We start from the raw sequence: 23,900 nt of genomic DNA on the forward strand, positions 1-23,900 counted from the left end.
TAGGATAGAGGATATAATAGGATTGAGGAAAGGATAGGATAGAGGTTAGGATAGGATAGAGGATAGGATAGGATAGAGGATAGGATAGGATAGAGGATAGGATATAATAGAGGATGGGATAGGATAGAGGATCGGATAGGAAAGAGGGTAGGATAGGATAGAGGATAGGATAGGATAGAGGATAGGATATAATAGAGGATGGGATAGGATAGAGGATCGGATAGGAAAGAGGGTAGGATAGGATAGAAGATAGGATAGGATAGAGGATAGGATAGGATAGAGGATAGGATAGGAAAGAGGGTAGGATAGGATAGAGGATATAATAGGATTGAGGAAAGGATAGGAAAGAGGTTAGGATAGGATAGAGGATAGGATAGGATAGAGGATAGGATACAGGATAGGATAGAGGATAGGATAGGATAGGGGATAGAATAGGATAGAGGATAGGAAATAATAGAGGATAGGATAGGATAAGGATCGGATAGAGGATTGGATAGGAGAGAGGATAGAATAGGATAGAGGATAGGATAGGATAGAGGATAGGATAGGATAGAGGATAGGATAGGATAGAGGATAGGATAGGATAGAGGTTAGGATGGGATACAGGATAGGATAGGATAGAGGATAGGATAGGAAAGAGGGTAGGATAGGATAGAGGATAGGATAGGATAGAGGATAGGATAGGATAGAGGATAGGATAGGAAAGAGGGTAGGATAGGATAGAGGATATAATAGGATTGAGGAAAGGATAGGAAAGAGGTTAGGATAGGATAGAGGATAGGATAGGATAGAGGATAGTATAGGATAGAGGATACGATAGAGGATTGGATATGAAAGACGATATTATAGAGGATAGAATAGGATAGATGATACTATAGGATAGAGGATAGGATATGATAGAGTAAACGATATTATACAGGATAGGATAGGGTAGAGGATAGGATAGAGGGTAGGATAGGATAGAGGATAGGATACAGGATAGGATAGAGGATAGGATAGGATAGGGGATAGAATAGGATAGAGGATAGGAAATAATAGAGGATAGGATAGGATAAGGATCGGATAGAGGATTGGATAGGAGAGAGGATAGAATAGGATAGAGGATAGGATAGGTTAGAGGATAGTATAGGATAGTGGATAGGATAGGATAGAGGATAGGATAGGATAGAGGAAAGGATAGGATAGAGGATAGGATAGGATAGAGGAAAGGATAGAGGATAGGATAGGATAGAGGATAGGATAGGATGGAGGATAGGATAGGATAGAGGATAGGATAGGATAGAGGATAGGATGGGATAGAGGATAGGATAGGATAGAGGATAGGATAGGTTAGAGGCTAGTATAGGATAGTGGATCGGATAGGATAGAGGATAGGATAGGATAGAGGAAAGGATAGGATAGAGGATCGGATAGAGGATAGGATAGGATAGAGGATAGGATAGGATAGAGGATAGGATAGGAAAGAGGGTAGGATAGGATAGAGGAGAGGATAGGATAGGATAGAGGATAGGATAGGATAGAGGATAGGATAGGAAAGAGGATAGGATAGGATAGATGATAGGATAGAGGATAGGATAGGATAGAGGACCGGAAAGAGGATTGGATAGGACAGAGGATAGGATAGGAAAGAGGATAGGATAGGATAGATGATAGGATAGAGGATAGGATAGGATAGAGGACCGGAAAGAGGATAGGATAGGACAGAGGATAGGATAGGATACGACAGAGGATAGGATAGATGATAGGATAGGATAGAGGATCTGATAGATGATAGGATAGGATAGAGGATAAGATAGGATAGAGAATCGGATAGAGTATAGGATAGGATAGAGGATAGGATAGGATAGAGGAAAGGATAGGATAGAGGATAGGATAGGTAATTGGATAGGATAGATGATAGGATAGGATAGAGGATAGAATAGGATAGAGGATAGGATAGAGGATAGGATAGGGTAGAGGATCGGATAGAGGATAGGATAGGATAGAGGATGGTATAGAGGGTAGGATAGAGGATAGGATAGGATAGAGGATAGGATAGGATAGAGGATAGGTTATAATAGAGGATAGGATAGGATAGAGGATCGGATAGAGGATAGGATAGGATAGGATAGGATGGGATACAGGATAGGATAGGATAGAGGATAGGATAGGATAGAGGATAGGAAAGGATAGATGATATTATAGGATAGAGGATAGGATAGGATAGAGGATAGGATAGGATAGAGGATAGGATACGATAGATGATAGGATAGGATAGAGGATAGGATAGGATAAAGGATAGGATAGGATAGAGGATAGGATAAAATAGAGGCTAGGATAGGATAGAGGATCGGATAGAGGATAGGGTAGGATAGAGGATAGGATAGGATAGAGGATAGGATTGGAAAGAGGGTAGGATAGGATAGAGGAGAGGAGAGGATAGAGGATAGCATAGGATAGAGGATATGATAGAATAGGATAGAGGATAGGATAGGATAGAGGATAGGATAGGATAGAGGATAGGATAGGATAGAGGATAGGATAGGATAGAGGATTGGATAGAGGATAGGATAGGAGAGAGGATAGGATAGGATAGAGGATAGGATAGGATAGAGGATAGGATAGGATAGAGGATAGGATAGGAAAGAGGGTAGGATAGGATAGAGGATAGGATAGGATAGAGGATAGAGGATAGGATAGGATAGAGGATAGGATAGGATAGAGGATAGGATAGTATAGAGGATAGGATAGGATAGAGGATAGGATAGGATAGAGGATAGGATAGTATAGAGGATAGGATAGGGTAGAGGATAGGATAGGATAGAGGATAGGATAGGATAGAGGATAGGATAGGAAAGAGGGTAGGATAGGATAGAGAATAGGATAGGATAGAGGATAGGATAGGATAGAGGATAGGATAGGATAGAGGATAGGATAGTATAGAGGATAGGATAGGATAGAGGATAGGATAGGATAGAGAATAGGATAGGATAGAGGATAGGATAGGATAGAGGATAGGATAGAGGATAGGATAGAGGATAGGATAGAGGATAGGATAGAGGATAGGATAGAGGATAGGATAGAGGATAGGATAGGATAGAGGATAGGATAGGAAAGAGGGTAGGATAGGATAGAGGATAGGATAGGATGGAGGATAGGATAGGATAGAGGATAGTATAGGATAGTGGATAGGATAGGATAGAGGATAGAATAGGATAGATGATAGGATAGGATAGAGGATCGGATGGAGGGTAGGATAGAGGATAGGATAGAGGATAGGATAGGATAGAGGATAGGATAGGATAGAGGATAGGATAGGATAGAGGATAGGATAGGATAGAGGATAGGATAGGATAGAGGATAGGATAGGATAGAGGATAGGATAGGATAGAGGACATAATAGGATTGAGGATATAATAGGATTGAGGAAAGGATAGGATAGAGGATAGGATATAATAGAGGATGGGATAGGATAGAGGATCGGATAGGATAGAGGATAGGATAGGATAGAGGATAGGATAGGATAGAGGATAGGATAGAGGATAGGATAGAGGATAGGATAGAGGATAGGATAGGATAGAGGATAGGATAGGAAAGAGGGGAGGATAGGAAAGAGGATAGGATAGGATAGAGGATCGGATGGAGGGTAGGATAGAGGATAGGATAGAGTATAGGATAGGATAGAGGACATAATAGGATTGAGGATATAATAGGATTGAGGAAAGGATAGGATAGAGGATAGGATAGGATAGAGGATAGGATATAATAGAGGATGGGATAGGATAGAGGATCGGATAGGAAAGAGGGTAGGATAGGATAGAGGATAGGATAGGATAGAGGATAGGATATAATAGAGGATGGGGTAGGATAGAGGATCGGATAGGAAAGAGGGTAGGATAGGATAGAGGATAGGATAGGATAGAGGATAGGATAGGATAGAGGATAGGATAGGATAGAGGATAGGATAGGAAAGAGGGTAGGATAGGATAGAGGATATAATAGGATTGAGGAAAGGATAGGATAGAGGTTAGGATAGGATAGAGGATAGGATAGGATAGAGGATAGGATAGGATAGAGGATAGGATATAATAGAGGATGGGATAGGATAGAGGATCGGATAGGAAAGAGGGTAGGATAGGATAGAGGATAGGATAGGATAGAGGATAGGATATAATAGAGGATGGGATAGGATAGAGGATCGGATAGGAAAGAGGGTAGGATAGGATAGAGGATAGGATAGGATAGAGGATAGGATAGGATAGAGGATACGATAGAGGATTGGATATGAAAGACGATATTATAGAGGATAGAATAGGATAGATGATACTATAGGATAGAGGATAGGATATGATAGAGTAAACGATATTATACAGGATAGGATAGGGTAGAGGATAGGATAGAGGGTAGGATAGGATAGAGGATAGGATAGAGGATAGGATAGAGGATAGGATAGGATAGGGGATAGGATAGGATAGAGGATAGGAAATAATAGAGGATAGGATAGGATAAGGATCGGATAGAGGATTGGATAGGAGAGAGGATGGGATAGGATAGAGGATAGGATAGGATAGAGGATAGGATAGGATAGAGGATAGGATAGGATAGAGGTTAGGATGGGATACAGGATAGGATAGGATAGAGGATAGGATAGGATAGAGGATAGGATAAAATAGATGATAGGATAGGATAGAGGATAGGATATGATAGAGGATAGGATAGGATAGAGGATAGGATAAAATAGAGGCTAGGATAGGATAGAGGATCGGATAGAGGATAGGATAGGATAGAGGATAGGATAAGAAAGAGGGTAGGATATAATAGAGGAGAGGATAGGATAGAGGATAGGATAGGATAGAGGATAGGATAGGAAAGAGGGTAGAATAGGATAGAGGATAGGATAGTATAGAGGATAGGATAGGATAGAGGATAGGATAGGATAGAGGATAGGATAGTATAGAGGATAGGATAGGATAGAGGTTAGGATGGGATACAGGATAGGATAGTATAGAGGATAGGATAGGATAGAGGATAGGATAAAATAGATGATAGGATAGGATAGAGGATAGGATATCATAGAGGATAGGATAGGATAGAGGATAGGATAAAATAGATTGTAGGATAGGATAGAGGATCGGATAGAGGATAGGATAGGATAGAGGATAGGATAGGATAGAGGATAGGATAAGAAAGAGGGTAGGATATAATAGAGGAGAGGATAGGATAGAGGATAGGATAGGATAGAGGATAGGATAGGATAGGATAGGATAGAGGATAGGATAGGATAGGATAGGATAGGATAGAGGATAGGATAGGATAGGAAAGAGGATAGGATAGGAAAGAGGATAGGATAGGATATAGGATAGGATAGGATAGAGGAGAGGATAGGATAGAGGATATAATAGGATAGAGGAAAGGATAGGATAGAGGAAAGGATAGGATAGAGGATAGGATATAATAGAGGATGGGATAGGATAGAGGATCGGATAGGATAGAGGGTAGGATAGGATAGAGGATAGGATAGGATAGAGGTTAGGATGGGATACAGGATAGGATAGTATAGAGGATAGGATAGGATAGAGGATAGGATAAAATAGATGATAGGATAGGATAGAGGATAGGATATCATAGAGGATAGGATAGGATAGTGGATAGGATAGGATAGAGGATAGGATAGGATAGAGGATAGGATAGGATAGAGGTTAGGATGGGATACAGGATAGGATAGTATAGAGGATAGGATAGGATAGAGGATAGGATAAAATAGATGATAGGATAGGATAGAGGATAGGATATCATAGAGGATAGGATAGGATAGAGGATAGGATAGGATAGAGGATAGGATAAAATAGATGATAGGATAGGATAGAGGATAGGATATCATAGAGGATAGGATAGGATAGAGGATAGGATAAAATAGATTGTAGGATAGGATAGAGGATCGGATAGAGGATAGGATAGGATAGAGGATAGGATAGGATAGAGGATAGGATAAGAAAGAGGGTAGGATATAATAGAGGAGAGGATAGGATAGAGGATAGGATAGGATAGAGGATAGGATAGGATAGGATAGGATAGAGGACATAATAGGATTGAGGATATAATAGGATTGAGGAAAGGATAGGATAGAGGATAGGATAGGATAGAGGATAGGATAGGAAAGAGGGTAGGATAGGATAGAGGATAGGATAGGATAGAGGATAGGATAGGATAGAGGATAGGATAGGATAGAGGATAGGATAGAGGATAGGATAGAGGATAGGATAGAGGATAGGATAGGATAGAGGATAGGATAGAGGATAGGATAGGATAGAGGATAGGATAGGAAAGAGGGTAGGATAGGATAGAGGATAGGATAGGATAGAGGATAGGATAGGATGGAGGATAGGATAGGATAGAGGATAGGATAGGATAGTGGATAGGATAGGATAGAATATAGAATAGGATAGATGATAGGATAGGATAGAGGATCGGATGGAGGGTAGGATAGAGGATAGGATAGAGGATAGGATAGGATAGAGGATAGGATAGGATAGAGGATAGGATAGGATAGAGGATAGGATAGGATAGAGGATAGGATAGGATAGAGGATAGGATAGGATGGAGGATAGGATAGGATAGAGGATAGGATAGGATAGTGGATAGGATAGGATAGAGGATAGAATAGGATAGATGATAGGATAGGATAGAGGATCGGATGGAGGGTAGGATAGAGGATAGGATAGAGGATAGGATAGGATAGAGGATAGGATAGGATAGAGGACATAATAGGATTGAGGATATAATAGGATTGAGGAAAGGATAGGATAGAGGATAGAATAGGATAGAGGATAGGATATAATAGAGGATGGGATAGGATAGAGGATCGGATAGGATAGAGGATAGGATAGGATAGAGGACATAATAGGATTGAGGATATAATAGGATTGAGGATATAATAGGATTGTGGAAAGGATAGGATAGAGGTTAGGATAGGATAGAGGATAGGATAGAGGATAGTATAGGATAGAGGATACGATAGAGGATTGGATATGAAAGACGATATTATAGAGGATAGAATAGGATAGATGATACTATAGGATAGAGGATAGGATATGATAGAGTAAACGATATTATACAGGATAGGATAGGGTAGAGGATAGGATAGAGGGTAGGATAGGATAGAGGATAGGATAGAGGATAGGATAGAGGATAGGATAGAGGATAGGATAGGATAGGGGATAGGATAGGATAGAGGATAGGAAATAATAGAGGATAGGATAGGATAAGGATCGGATAGAGGATTGGATAGGAGAGAGGATAGGATAGGATAGAGGATAGAGGATAGGATAGGATAGAGGATAGGATAGGATAGAGGATAGGATAGGATAGAGGTTAGGATGGGATACAGGATAGGATAGGATAGAGGATAGGATAGGATAGAGGATAGGATAAAATAGATGATAGGATAGGATAGAGGATAGGATATGATAGAGGATAGGATAGGATAGAGGATAGGATACAATAGAGGCTAGGATAGGATAGAGGATCGGATAGAGGATAGGATAGGATAGAGGATAGGATAAGAAAGAGGGTAGGATATAATAGAGGAGAGGATAGGATAGAGGATAGGATAGGATAGAGGATAGGATAGGATATGATAGGATAGAGGATAGAGGATAGGATAGGATAGGAAAGAGGATAGGATAGGATAGAGGATAGGTTAGGAAAGAGGATAGGATAGGATAGAGGATATAATAGGATAGAGGATAGGATTGGATAGAGGATAGGATAGGATAGAGGATAGGATAGGATAGAGGATAGAATAGGATAGATGATAGGATAGGATAGGATAGAGGTTAGGATAGAGGATAGGATAGAGGATAGGATAGAGGATAGGATAGAGGATAGGATAGAGGATAGGATAGGATAGAGGATAGGATAGGATAGAGGATATGATAGGATAGAGGATAGGATAGGATAGAGGATAGGATATAATAGAGGATGGGATAGGATAGAGGATCGGATAGGAAAGAGGGTAGGATAGGATAGAGGATAGGATAGAATAGAGGATAGGATAGAGGATAGGATAGGATAGAGGATAGGATAGGAAAGAGGGTAGGATAGGATAGAGGATAGGATAGGATAGAGGATAGGATATAATAGAGGATGGGATGGGATAGAGGATCGGATAGGAAAGAGGGTAGGATAGGATAGAGGATAGGATAGAATAGAGGATAGGATAGAGGATAGGATAGGATACAGGATAGGATAGGAAAGAGGGTAGGATAGGATAGAGGATAGGATAGGATAGAGGATCGGATAGAGGATAGGATAGGATAGAGGATAGGATAAGAAAGAGGGTAGGATATAATAGAGGAGAGGATAGGATAGAGGATAGGATAGGATAGAGGATAGGATAGGATAGGATAGGATAGGATAGAGGATAGGATAGGATAGGAAAGAGGATAGGATAGGATATAGGATAGGATAGGATAGAGGAGAGGATAGGATAGAGGATATAATAGGATAGAGGAAAGGATAGGATAGAGGAAAGGATAGGATAGAGGATAGGATATAATAGAGGATGGGATAGGATAGAGGATCGGATAGGATAGAGGGTAGGATAGGATAGAGGATAGGATAGGATAGAGGATAGGATTGGATAGAGGATAGGATAGGATAGAGGATAATATAGGATAGAGGATAGAATTGGATAGATGATAGGATAGGATAGAGGATCGGATGGAGGGTAGGATAGGTTAGAGGATAGGATAGGATAGAGGATAGGATAGGATAGAGGATAGGATAGGATAGAGGATAGGATAAAATAGAGGATAGGATAGGATAGAGGATAGGATATGATAGAGGATAGGATAGGATAGAGGGTAGGATAAAATAGAGGGTAGGATAGGATAGAGGATCGGATAGAGGATAGGATAGGATAGAGGATAGGATAGGATAGGATAGGATAGAGGATAGGATAGGATAGGATAGGATAGGATAGAGGATAGGATAGGATAGGAAAGAGGATAGGATAGGATATAGGATAGGATAGGATAGAGGAGAGGATAGGATAGAGGATATAATAGCATAGAGGATAGGATTGGATAGAGGATAGGATAGGATAGAGGAGAGGATAGGATAGAGGATAGAATAGGATAGAGGATAGGATAGGATAGAGGATAGGATTGGATAGAGGATAGGATATGATAGAGGATCGGATAGAGGATAGGATAGGAGAGAGGATAGGATAGGATAGAGGATAGGATAGGATAGAGGATAGGATAGGATAGATAGATAGGATAGGATAGAGGGTCGAATAGGATAGAGGATAGGATAGTATAGAGGATAGGATAGGATAGAGGATAGGATAGGATAGAGGATAGGATGGGATAGAGGATAGGATAGGATAGGATAGAGGATAGGATAGGATAGAGGATAGGATGGGATAGAGGATAGGATAGGATAGGATAGAGGATAGGATAGGATAGAGGACATAATAGGATTGAGGATATAATAGGATTGAGGAAAGGATAGGATAGAGGATAGGATAGGATAGAGGATAGGATAGAGGATAGGATAGAGGATAGGATAGAGGATAGGATAGGATAGAGGACATAATAGGATTGAGGATATAATAGGATTGAGGAAAGGATAGGATAGAGGATAGGATAGGATAGAGGATAGGATAGGAAAGAGGGTAGGATAGGATAGAGGATAGGATAGGATAGAGGATAGGATAGGATAGAGGATAGGATAGGATAAAGGATAGGATAGAGGGTAGGATAGAGGATAGGATAGAGGATAGGATAGGATAGAGGATAGGATAGAGGATAGGATAGGATAGAGGATAGGATAGGAAAGAGGGTAGGATAGGATAGAGGATAGGATAGGATAGAGGATAGGATAGGATGGAGGATAGGATAGGATAGAGGATAGGATAGGATAGTGGATAGGATAGGATAGAATATAGAATAGGATAGATGATAGGATAGGATAGAGGATCGGATGGAGGGTAGGATAGAGGATAGGATAGAGGATAGGATAGGATAGAGGATAGGATAGGATAGAGGATAGGATAGGATAGAGGATAGGATAGGATAGAGGATAGGATAGGATGGAGGATAGGATAGGATAGAGGATAGGATAGGATAGTGGATAGGATAGGATAGAGGATAGAATAGGATAGATGATAGGATAGGATAGAGGATCGGATGGAGGGTAGGATAGAGGATAGGATAGAGGATAGGATAGGATAGAGGATAGGATAGGATAGAGGACATAATAGGATTGAGGATATAATAGGATTGAGGAAAGGATAGGATAGAGGATAGGATAGGATAGAGGATAGGATATAATAGAGGATGGGATAGGATAGAGGATCGGATAGGATAGAGGATAGGATAGGATAGAGGACATAATAGGATTGAGGATATAATAGGATTGAGGATATAATAGGATTGTGGAAAGGATAGGATAGAGGTTAGGATAGGATAGAGGATAGGATAGGATAGAGGATAGTATAGGATAGAGGATACGATAGAGGATTGGATATGAAAGACGATATTATAGAGGATAGAATAGGATAGATGATACTATAGGATAGAGGATAGGATATGATAGAGTAAACGATATTATACAGGATAGGATAGGGTAGAGGATAGGATAGAGGGTAGGATAGGATAGAGGATAGGATAGAGGATAGGATAGAGGATAGGATAGAGGATAGGATAGGATAGGGGATAGGATAGGATAGAGGATAGGAAATAATAGAGGATAGGATAGGATAAGGATCGGATAGAGGATTGGATAGGAGAGAGGATAGGATAGGATAGACGATAGAGGATAGGATAGGATAGAGGATAGGATAGGATAGAGGATAGGATAGGATAGAGGTTAGGATGGGATACAGGATAGGATAGGATAGAGGATAGGATAGGATAGAGGATAGGATAAAATAGATGATAGGATAGGATAGAGGATAGGATATGATAGAGGATAGGATAGGATAGAGGATAGGATACAATAGAGGCTAGGATAGGATAGAGGATCGGATAGAGGATAGGATAGGATAGAGGATAGGATAAGAAAGAGGGTAGGATATAATAGAGGAGAGGATAGGATAGAGGATATAATAGGATAGAGGATCTGATTGGATAGAGGATAGGATAGGATAGAGGATAGAATAGGATAGATGATAGGATAGGATAGGATAGAGGATAGGATAGAGGATAGGATAGAGGATAGGATAGAGGATAGGATAGAGGATAGGATAGGATAGAGGATAGGATAGGATAGAGGATATGATAGGATAGAGGATAGGATAGGATAGAGGATAGGATATAATAGAGGATGGGATAGGATAGAGGATCGGATAGGAAAGAGGGTAGGATAGGATAGAGGATAGGATAGAATAGAGGATAGGATAGAGGATAGGATAGGATAGAGGATAGGATAGGAAAGAGGGTAGGATAGGATAGAGGATAGGATAGGATAGAGGATAGGATATAATAGAGGATGGGATGGGATAGAGGATCGGATAGGAAAGAGGGTAGGATAGGATAGAGGATAGGATAGAATAGAGGATAGGATAGAGGATAGGATAGGATACAGGATAGGATAGGAAAGAGGGTAGGATAGGATAGAGGATAGGATAGGATAGAGGATCGGTTAGAGGATAGGATAGGATAGAGGATAGGATAAGAAAGAGGGTAGGATATAATAGAGGAGAGGATAGGATAGAGGATAGGATAGGATAGAGGATAGGATAGGATAGGATAGGATAGGATAGAGGATAGGATAGGATAGGATAGGATAGAGGATAGGATAGGAAAGAGGGTAGGATAGGATAGAGGATAGGATAGGATAGAGGATAGGATATAATAGAGGATGGGATGGGATAGAGGATCGGATAGGAAAGAGGGTAGGATAGGATAGAGGATAGGATAGAATAGAGGATAGGATAGAGGATAGGATAGGATACAGGATAGGATAGGAAAGAGGGTAGGATAGGATAGAGGATAGGATAGGATAGAGGATCGGATAGAGGATAGGATAGGATAGAGGATAGGATAAGAAAGAGGGTAGGATATAATAGAGGAGAGGATAGGATAGAGGATAGGATAGGATAGAGGATAGGATAGGATAGGATAGGATAGGATAGAGGATAGGATAGGATAGGATAGGATAGAGGATAGGATAGGATAGGAACGAGGATAGGATAGGATAGAGGATAGGATAGGATAGAGGAGAGGATAGGATAGAGGATATAATAGGATAGAGGATAGGATTGGATAGAGGATAGGATAGGATAGAGGATAGGATAGGATAGAGGATATAATAGAATTGAGGAAAGGATAGGATAGAGGTTAGGATAGGATAGAGGATAGGATAGGATAGAGGATAGGATAAAATAGATGATAGGATAGGAAAGAGGATAGGATAGGATAGAGGATAGGATAGGATAGAGGATAGGATAGGATAGAGGATATAATATTATAGAGGATAGGATTGGATAGAGGATAGGATAGGATAGAGGATAGGATAGGAATGAGGGTAGGATAGGATAAAGGATATAATAGGATTGAGGAAAGGATAGGATAGAGGTTAGGATAGGATAGAGGATTGGATAGGATAGAGGATAGGATAGGAAAGAGGGTAGGATAGGATAGAGGATAGGATAGGATAGAGGATAGTATATGATAGAGGATACGATAGAGGATTGGATATGATAGACGATATTATAGAGGATAGAATAGGATAGATGATACTATAGGATAGAGGATAGGATATGATAGAGTAAACGATATTATACAGGATAGGATAGGGTAGAGGATAGGATAGAGGGTAGGATAGGATAGAGGATAGGATAGAGGATAGGATAGAGGATAGGATAGAGGATAGGAGAGGATAGGGAATAGGATGGGATAGAGGATAGGATAGGATAGAGGATAGGATAGGATAGAGGATCGGATAGGAAAGAGGGTAGGATAGGATAGAGGATAGGATAGAATAGAGGATAGGATAGAGGATGGGATAGGATAGAGGATAGGATAGGAAAGAGGGTAGGATAGGATAGAGGATAGGATAGGATAGAGGATAGGATATAATAGAGGATAGGATAGGATAGAGGATAGGATATTATGGAGGATAGGATAAGATAGAGCATAGGATAGGATAGAGGATAGGATGGGATAGAGGATAGGATAGGATAGAGGATAGGATAGGATAGGATACAGGATAGGATAGGATAGAGGATAGGATAGGATAGGAAAGAGGATAGGATAGGATAGAGGATAGGTTAGGAAAGAGGATAGGATAGGATAGAGGATATAATAGGATAGAGGATAGGATTGGATAGAGGATAGGATAGGATAGAGGATAGGATAGGATAGAGGATAGAATAGGATAGATGATAGGATAGGATAGGATAGAGGATAGGATAGAGGATAGGATAGAGGATAGTATAGAGGATAGGATAGAGGATAGGATAGGATAGAGGATAGGATAGGATAGAGGATATGATAGGATAGAGGATAGGATAGGATAGAGGATAGGATATAATAGAGGATGGGATAGGATAGAGGATCGGATAGGAAAGAGGGTAGGATAGGATAGAGGATAGGATAGAATAGAGGATAGGATAGAGGATAGGATAGGATAGAGGATAGGATAGGAAAGAGGGTAGGATAGGATAGAGGATAGGATAGGATAGAGGATAGGATATAATAGAGGATGGGATGGGATAGAGGATCGGATAGGAAAGAGGGTAGGATAGGATAGAGAATAGGATAGAATAGAGGATAGGATAGAGGATAGGATAGGATAGAGGATAGGATAGGAAAGAGGGTAGGATAGGATAGAGGATAGGATAGGATAGAGGATCGGATAGAGGATAGGATAGGATAGAGGATAGGATAAGAAAGAGGGTAGGATATAATAGAGGAGAGGATAGGATAGAGGATAGGATAGGATAGAGGATAGGATAGGATAGGATAGGATAGGATAGGATAGAGGATAGGATAGGATAGGATAGGATAGAGGATAGGATAGGATAGGAAAGAGGATAGGATAGGATAGAGGATAGGGTAGGATAGAGGAGAGGATAGGATAGAGGATATAATAGGATAGAGGATAGGATTGGATAGAGGATAGGATAGGATAGAGGATAGGATAGGATAGAGGATATAATAGAATTGAGGAAAGGATAGGATAGAGGTTAGGATAGGATAGAGGATAGGATAGGATAGAGGATAGGATAAAATAGATGATAGGATAGGAAAGAGGATAGGATAGGATAGAGGATAGGATAGGATAGAGGATAGGATAGGATAGAGGATATAATAGGATAGAGGATAGGATTGGATAGAGGATAGGATAGGATAGAGGATAGTATATGATAGAGGATACGATAGAGGATTGGATATGATAGACGATATTATAGAGGATAGAATAGGATAGATGATACTATAGGATAGAGGATAGGATATGATAGAGTAAACGATATTATACAGGATAGGATAGGGTAGAGGATAGGATAGAGGGTAGGATAGGATAGAGGATAGGATAGAGGATAGGATAGAGGATAGGATAGAGGATAGGATAGAGGATAGGATAGAGGATAGGATAGAGGATATGAGAGGATAGGGGATAGGATAGGATAGAGGATAGGAAATAATAGAGGATGGGATAGGATAGAGGATCGGATAGGAAAGAGGGCATAATAGGATTGAGGATATAATAGGATTGAGGAAAGGATAGGATAGAGGATAGGATAGGATAGAGGATAGGATAAGAAAGAGGGTAGGATATAATAGAGGAGAGGATAGGATAGAGGATAGGATAGGATAGAGGATCGGATAGAGGATAGGATAGGATAGAGGATAGGATAGAGGATAGGATTGGATAGAGGATAGGATAGGATAGAGGATAATATAGGATAGAGGATAGAATTGGATAGATGATAGGATAGGATAGAGGATCGGATGGAGGGTAGGATAGGTTAGAGGATAGGATAGGATAGAGGATAGGATAGGATAGAGGATAGGATGGGATAGAGGATAGGATAGGATAGAGGATAGAATAGGATAGTGGATAGGATAGGATAGAGGATAGGATAGGATAGAGGATAGGATAGGATAGAGGATAAGATAGGGTAGAGTATAGGATAGGATAGAGGATAGGATAGGATAGAGGACATAATAGGATTGAGGATATAATAGGATTGAGGAAAGGATAGGATAGAGGATAGGATAGGATAGAGGATAGGATAAGAAAGAGGGTAGGATATAATAGAGGAGAGGATAGGATAGAGGATAGGATAGGATAGAGGATCGGATAGAGGATAGGATAGGATAGAGGATAGGATAGAGGATAGGATAGAGGATAGGATAGAGGATACGATAGGATAGAGGATAGGATAGGATAGAGAATAGGATAGGATAGAGGTTAGGATGGGATACAGGATAGGATAGTATAGAGGATAGGATAGGATAGAGGATAGGATAAAATAGATGATAGGATAGGATAGAGGATAGGATATGATAGAGGATAGGATAGGATAGAGGGTAGGATAAAATAGAGGGTAGGATAGGATAGAGGATCGGATAGAGGATAGGATAGGATAGAGGATAGGATAGGATAGGATAGGATAGGATAGGATAGAGGATAGGATAGGATAGGATAGGATAGAGGATAGGATAGGATAGGAAAGAGGATAGGATAGGATATAGGATAGGATAGGATAGAGGAGAGGATAGGATAGAGGATATAATAGCATAGAGGATAGGATTGGATAGAGGATAGGATAGGATAGAGGAGAGGATAGGATAGAGGATAGAATAGGATAGAGGATAGGATAGGATAGAGGATAGGATTGGATAGAGGATAGGATATGATAGAGGATCGGATAGAGGATAGGATAGGAGAGAGGATAGGATAGGATAGAGGATAGGATAGGATAGAGGATAGGATAGGATAGATAGATAGGATAGGATAGAGGGTCGAATAGGATAGAGGATAGGATAGGATAGAGGATAGGATAGGATAGGATAGGATAGAGGATAGAGGATAGGATAGGATAGGAAAGAGGATAGGATAGGATAGAGGATAGGTTAGGAAAGAGGATAGGATAGGATAGAGGATATAATAGGATAGAGGATAGGATTGGATAGAGGATAGGATAGGATAGAGGATAGGATAGGATAGAGGATAGAATAGGATAGATGATAGGATAGGATAGGATAGAGGATAGGATAGAGGATAGGATAGAGGATAGTATAGAGGATAGGATAGAGGATAGGATAGGATAGAGGATAGGATAGGATAGAGGATATGATAGGATAGAGGATAGGATAGGATAGAGGATAGGATATAATAGAGGATGGGATAGGATAGAGGATCGGATAGGAAAGAGGGTAGGATAGGATAGAGGATAGGATAGAATAGAGGATAGGATAGAGGATAGGATAAAATAGATGATAGGATAGGATAGAGGATAGGATATGATAGAGGATAGGATAGGATAGAGGATAGGATACAATAGAGGCTAGGATAGGATAGAGGATCGGATAGAGGATAGGATAGGATAGAGGATAGGATAAGAAAGAGGGTAGGATATAATAGAGGACAGGATAGGATAGAGGATAGGATAGGATAGAGGATAGGATAGGATAGGATAGGATAGAGGATAGAGGATAGGATAGGATAGGAAAGAGGATAGGATAGGATAGAGGATAGGTTAGGAAAGAGGATAGGATAGGATAGAGGATATAATAGGATAGAGGATAGGATTGGATAGAGGATAGGATAGGATAGAGGATAGGATAGGATAGAGGATAGAATAGGATAGATGATAGGATAGGATAGGATAGAGGATAGGATAGAGGATAGGATAGAGGATAGTATAGAGGATAGGATAGAGGATAGGATAGGATAGAGGATATGATAGGATAGAGGATAGGATAGGATAGAGGATAGGATATAATAGAGGATGGGATAGGATAGAGGATCGGATAGGAAAGAGGGTAGGATAGGATAGAGGATAGGATAGAATAGAGGATAGGATAGAGGATAGGATAGGATAGAGGATAGGATAGGAAAGAGGGTAGGATAGGATAGAGGATAGGATAGGATAGAGGATAGGATATAATAGAGGATGGGATGGGATAGAGGATCGGATAGGAAAGAGGGTAGGATAGGATAGAGGATAGGATAGAATAAAGGATAGGATAGAGGATAGGATAGGATAGAGGATAGGATAGGAAAGAGGGTAGGATAGGATAGAGGATAGGATAGGATAGAGGATCGGATAGAGGATAGGATAGGATAGAGGATAGGATAAGAAAGAGGGTAGGATATAATAGAGGAGAGGATAGGATAGAGGATAGGATAGGATAGAGGATAGGATAGGATAGGATAGGATAGGATAGGATAGAGGATAGGATAGGATAGGATAGGATAGAGGATAGGATAGGATAGGAAAGAGGATAGGATAGGATAGAGGATAGGGTAGGATAGAGGAGAGGATAGGATAGAGGATATAATAGGATAGAGGATAGGATTGGATAGAGGATAGGATAGGATAGAGGATAGGATAGGATAGAGGATATAATAGAATTGAGGAAAGGATAGGATAGAGGTTAGGATAGGATAGAGGATAGGATAGGATAGAGGATAGGATAAAATAGATGATAGGATAGGAAAGAGGATAGGATAGGATAGAGGATAGGATAGGATAGAGGATAGGATAGGATAGAGGATATAATAGGATAGAGGATAGGATTGGATAGAGGATAGGATAGGATAGAGGATAGGATAGGAATGAGGGTAGGATAGGATAAAGGATATAATAGGATTGAGGAAAGGATAGGATAGAGGTTAGGATAGGATAGAGGATAGGATAGGATAGAGGATAGGATAGGAAAGAGGGTAGGATAGGATAGAGGATAGGATAGGATAGAGGATAGTATATGATAGAGGATACGATAGAGGATTGGATATGATAGACGATATTATAGAGGATAGAATAGGATAGATGATACTATAGGCTAGAGGATAGGATATGATAGAGTAAACGATATTATACAGGATAGGATAGGGTAGAGGATAGGATAGAGGGTAGGATAGGATAGAGGATAGGATAGAGGATAGGATAGAGGATAGGATAGAGGATAGGATAGAGGATAGGATAGAGGATAGGATAGAGGATATGAGAGGATAGGGGATAGGATAGGATAGAGGATAGGAAATAATAGAGGATGGGATAGGATAGAGGATCGGATAGGAAAGAGGGTAGGATAGGATAGAGGATAGGATAGAATAGAGGATAGGATAGAGGATAGGATAGGATAGAGGATAGGATAGGAAAGAGGGTAGGATAGGATAGAGGATAGGATAGGATAGAGGATAGGATATAATAGAGGATGGGATGGGATAGAGGATCGGATAGGAAAGAGGGTAGGATAGGATAGAGGATAGGATAGAATAGAGGATAGGATAGAGGATAGGATAGGATACAGGATAGGATAGGAAAGAGGGTAGGATAGGATAGAGGATAGGATAGGATAGAGGATCGGATAGAGGATAGGATAGGATAGAGGATAGGATAAGAAAGAGGGTAGGATATAATAGAGGAGAGGATAGGATAGAGGATAGGATAGGATAGAGGATAGGATAGGATAGGATAGGATAGGATAGAGGATAGGATAGGATAGGAAAGAGGATAGGATAGGATATAGGATAGGATAGGATAGAGGAGAGGATAGGATAGAGGATATAATAGGATAGAGGAAAGGATAGGATAGAGGAAAGGATAGGATAGAGGATAGGATATAATAGAGGATGGGATAGGATAGAGGATCGGATAGGATAGAGGGTAGGATAGGATAGAGGATAGGATAGGATAGAGGATAGGATTGGATAGAGGATAGGATAGGATAGAGGATAATATAGGATAGAGGATAGAATTGGATAGATGATAGGATAGGATAGAGGATCGGATGGAGGGTAGGATAGGTTAGAGGATAGGATAGGATAGAGGATAGGATAGGATAGAGGATAGGATGGGATAGAGGATAGGATAGGATAGAGGATAGAATAGGATAGTGGATAGGATAGGATAGAGGATAGGATAGGATAGAGGATAGGATAGGATAGAGGATAAGATAGGGTAGAGTATAGGATAGGATAGAGGATAGGATAGGATAGAGGACATAATAGGATTGAGGATATAATAGGATTGAGGAAAGGATAGGATAGAGGATAGGATAGGATAGAGGATAGGATAAGAAAGAGGGTAGGATATAATAGAGGAGAGGATAGGATAGAGGATAGGATAGGATAGAGGATCGGATAGAGGATAGGATAGGATAGAGGATAGGATAGAGGATAGGATAGAGGATAGGATAGAGGATACGATAGGATAGAGGATAGGATAGGATAGAGAATAGGATAGGATAGAGGTTAGGATGGGATACAGGATAGGATAGTATAGAGGATAGGATAGGATAGAGGATAGGATAAAATAGATGATAGGATAGGATAGAGGATAGGATATGATAGAGGATAGGATAGGATAGAGGGTAGGATAAAATAGAGGGTAGGATAGGATAGAGGATCGGATAGAGGATAGGATAGGATAGAGGATAGGATAGGATAGGATAGGATAGAGGATAGGATAGGATAGGATAGGATAGAGGATAGGATAGGATAGGAAAGAGGATAGGATAGGATATAGGATAGGATAGGATAGAGGAGAGGATAGGATAGAGGATATAATAGCATAGAGGATAGGATTGGATAGAGGATAGGATAGGATAGAGGAGAGGATAGGATAGAGGATAGAATAGGATAGAGGATAGGATAGGATAGAGGATAGGATTGGATAGAGGATAGGATATGATAGAGGATCGGATAGAGGATAGGATAGGAGAGAGGATAGGATAGGATAGAGGATAGGATAGGATAGAGGATAGGATAGGATAGATAGATAGGATAGGATAGAGGGTCGAATAGGATAGAGGATAGGATAGTATAGAGGATAGGATAGGATAGAGGATAGGATAGGATAGAGGATAGGATAGGATAGAGGATAGGATAGTATAGAGGATAGGATAGGATAGAGGATAGGCTAGGATAGAGGATAGGATGGGATAGAGGATAGGATAGGATAGGATAGAGGATAGGATAGGATAGAGGATAGGATGGGATAGAGGATAGGATAGGATAGGATAGAGGATAGGATAGGATAGAGGACATAATAGGATTGAGGATATAATAGGATTGAGGAAAGGATAGGATAGAGGATAGGATAGGATAGAGGATAGGATAGAGGATAGGATAGAGGATAGGATAGAGGATAGGATAGGATAGAGGACATAATAGGATTGAGGATATAATAGGATTGAGGAAAGGATAGGATAGAGGATAGGATAGGATAGAGGATAGGATAGGAAAGAGGGTAGGATAGGATAGAGGATAGGATAGGATAGAGGATAGGATAGGATAGAGGATAGGATAGGATAAAGGATAGGATAGAGGATAGGATAGAGGATAGGATAGAGGATAGGATAGGATAGAGGATAGGATAGAGGATAGGATAGGATAGAGGATAGGATAGAGGATAGGATAGGATAGAGGATAGGATAGGAAAGAGGGTAGGATAGGATAGAGGATAGGATAGGATAGGATGGAGGATAGGATAGGATAGAGGATAGGATAGGATAGTGGATAGGATAGGATAGAGGATAGGATAGGATAGAGGATAGGATAGGATAGAGGATAGGATAGTATAGAGGATAGGATAGGATAGAGGATAGGCTAGGATAGAGGATAGGATGGGATAGAGGATAGGATAGGATAGGATAGAGGATAGGATAGGATAGAGGATAGGATGGGATAGAGGATAGGATAGGATAGGATAGAGGATAGGATAGGATAGAGGACATAATAGGATTGAGGATATAATAGGATTGAGGAAAGGATAGGATAGAGGATAGGATAGGATAGAGGATAGGATAGAGGATAGGATAGAGGATAGGATAGAGGATAGGATAGGATAGAGGACATAATAGGATTGAGGATATAATAGGATTGAGGAAAGGATAGGATAGAGGATAGGATAGGATAGAGGATAGGATAGGAAAGAGGGTAGGATAGGATAGAGGATAGGATAGGATAGAGGATAGGATAGGATAGAGGATAGGATAGGATAAAGGATAGGATAGAGGATAGGATAGAGGATAGGATAGAGGATAGGATAGGATAGAGGATAGGATAGAGGATAGGATAGGATAGAGGATAGGATAGAGGATAGGATAGGATAGAGGATAGGATAGGAAAGAGGGTAGGATAGGATAGAGGATAGGATAGGATAGGATGGAGGATAGGATAGGATAGAGGATAGGATAGGATAGTGGATAGGATAGGATAGAATATAGAATAGGATAGATGATAGGATAGGATAGAGGATCGGATGGAGGGTAGGATAGAGGATAGGATAGAGGATAGGATAGGATAGAGGATAGGATAGGATAGAGGATAGGATAGGATAGAGGATAGGATAGGATAGAGGATAGGATAGGATGGAGGATAGGATAGGATAGAGGATAGGATAGGATAGTGGATAGGATAGGATAGAGGATAGAATAGGATAGATGATAGGATAGGATAGAGGATCGGATGGAGGGTAGGATAGAGGATAGGATAGAGGATAGGATAGGATAGAGGATAGGATAGGATAGAGGACATAATAGGATTGAGGATATAATAGGATTGAGGAAAGGATAGGATAGAGGATAGGATAGGATAGAGGATAGGATATAATAGAGGATGGGATAGGATAGAGGATCGGATAGGATAGAGGATAGGATAGGATAGAGGACATAATAGGATTGAGGATATAATAGGATTGAGGATATAATAGGATTGTGGAAAGGATAGGATAGAGGTTAGGATAGGATAGAGGATAGGATAGGATAGAGGATAGTATAGGATAGAGGATACGATAGAGGATTGGATATGAAAGACGATATTATAGAGGATAGAATAGGATAGATGATACTATAGGATAGAGGATAGGATATGATAGAGTAAACGATATTATACAGGATAGGATAGGGTAGAGGATAGGATAGAGGGTAGGATAGGATAGAGGATAGGATAGAGGATAGGATAGAGGATAGGATAGGATAGAGGACATAATAGGATTGAGGATATAATAGGATTGAGGAAAGGATAGGATAGAGGATAGGATAGGATAGAGGATAGGATAGAGGATAGGATAGAGGATAGGATAGAGGATAGGATAGGATAGAGGACATAATAGGATTGAGGATATAATAGGATTGAGGAAAGGATAGGATAGAGGATAGGATAGGATAGAGGATAGGATAGGAAAGAGGGTAGGATAGGATAGAGGATAGGATAGGATAGAGGATAGGATAGGATAGAGGATAGGATAGGATAAAGGATAGGATAGAGGATAGGATAGAGGATAGGATAGAGGATAGGATAGGATAGAGGATAGGATAGAGGATAGGATAGGATAGAGGATAGGATAGAGGATAGGATAGGATAGAGGATAGGATAGGAAAGAGGGTAGGATAGGATAGAGGATAGGATAGGATAGGATGGAGGATAGGATAGGATAGAGGATAGGATAGGATAGTGGATAGGATAGGATAGAATATAGAATAGGATAGATGATAGGATAGGATAGAGGATCGGATGGAGGGTAGGATAGAGGATAGGATAGAGGATAGGATAGGATAGAGGATAGGATAGGATAGAGGATAGGATAGGATAGAGGATAGGATAGGATAGAGGATAGGATAGGATGGAGGATAGGATAGGATAGAGGATAGGATAGGATAGTGGATAGGATAGGATAGAGGATAGAATAGGATAGATGATAGGATAGGATAGAGGATCGGATGGAGGGTAGGATAGAGGATAGGATAGAGGATAGGATAGGATAGAGGATAGGATAGGATAGAGGACATAATAGGATTGAGGATATAATAGGATTGAGGAAAGGATAGGATAGAGGATAGGATAGGATAGAGGATAGGATATAATAGAGGATGGGATAGGATAGAGGATCGGATAGGATAGAGGATAGGATAGGATAGAGGACATAATAGGATTGAGGATATAATAGGATTGAGGATATAATAGGATTGTGGAAAGGATAGGATAGAGGTTAGGATAGGATAGAGGATAGGATAGGATAGAGGATAGTATAGGATAGAGGATACGATAGAGGATTGGATATGAAAGACGATATTATAGAGGATAGAATAGGATAGATGATACTATAGGATAGAGGATAGGATATGATAGAGTAAACGATATTATACAGGATAGGATAGGGTAGAGGATAGGATAGAGGGTAGGATAGGATAGAGGATAGGATAGAGGATAGGATAGAGGATAGGATAGAGGATAGGATAGGATAGGGGATAGGATAGGATAGAGGATAGGAAATAATAGAGGATAGGATAGGATAAGGATCGGATAGAGGATTGGATAGGAGAGAGGATAGGATAGGATAGACGATAGAGGATAGGATAGGATAGAGGATAGGATAGGATAGAGGATAGGATAGGATAGAGGTTAGGATGGGATACAGGATAGGATAGGATAGAGGATAGGATAGGATAGAGGATAGGATAAAATAGATGATAGGATAGGATAGAGGATAGGATATGATAGAGGATAGGATAGGATAGAGGATAGGATACAATAGAGGCTAGGATAGGATAGAGGATCGGATAGAGGATAGGATAGGATAGAGGATAGGATAAGAAAGAGGGTAGGATATAATAGAGGAGAGGATAGGATAGAGGATATAATAGGATAGAGGATAGGATTGGATAGAGGATAGGATAGGATAGAGGATAGGATAGGATAGAGGATAGAATAGGATAGATGATAGGATAGGA

The sequence above is a fragment of the Halictus rubicundus genome, unplaced genomic scaffold, assembly GCF_050948215.1.
Source record: "Halictus rubicundus isolate RS-2024b unplaced genomic scaffold, iyHalRubi1_principal scaffold0255, whole genome shotgun sequence".
NCBI lineage: Eukaryota > Metazoa > Arthropoda > Insecta > Hymenoptera > Halictidae > Halictus > Halictus rubicundus.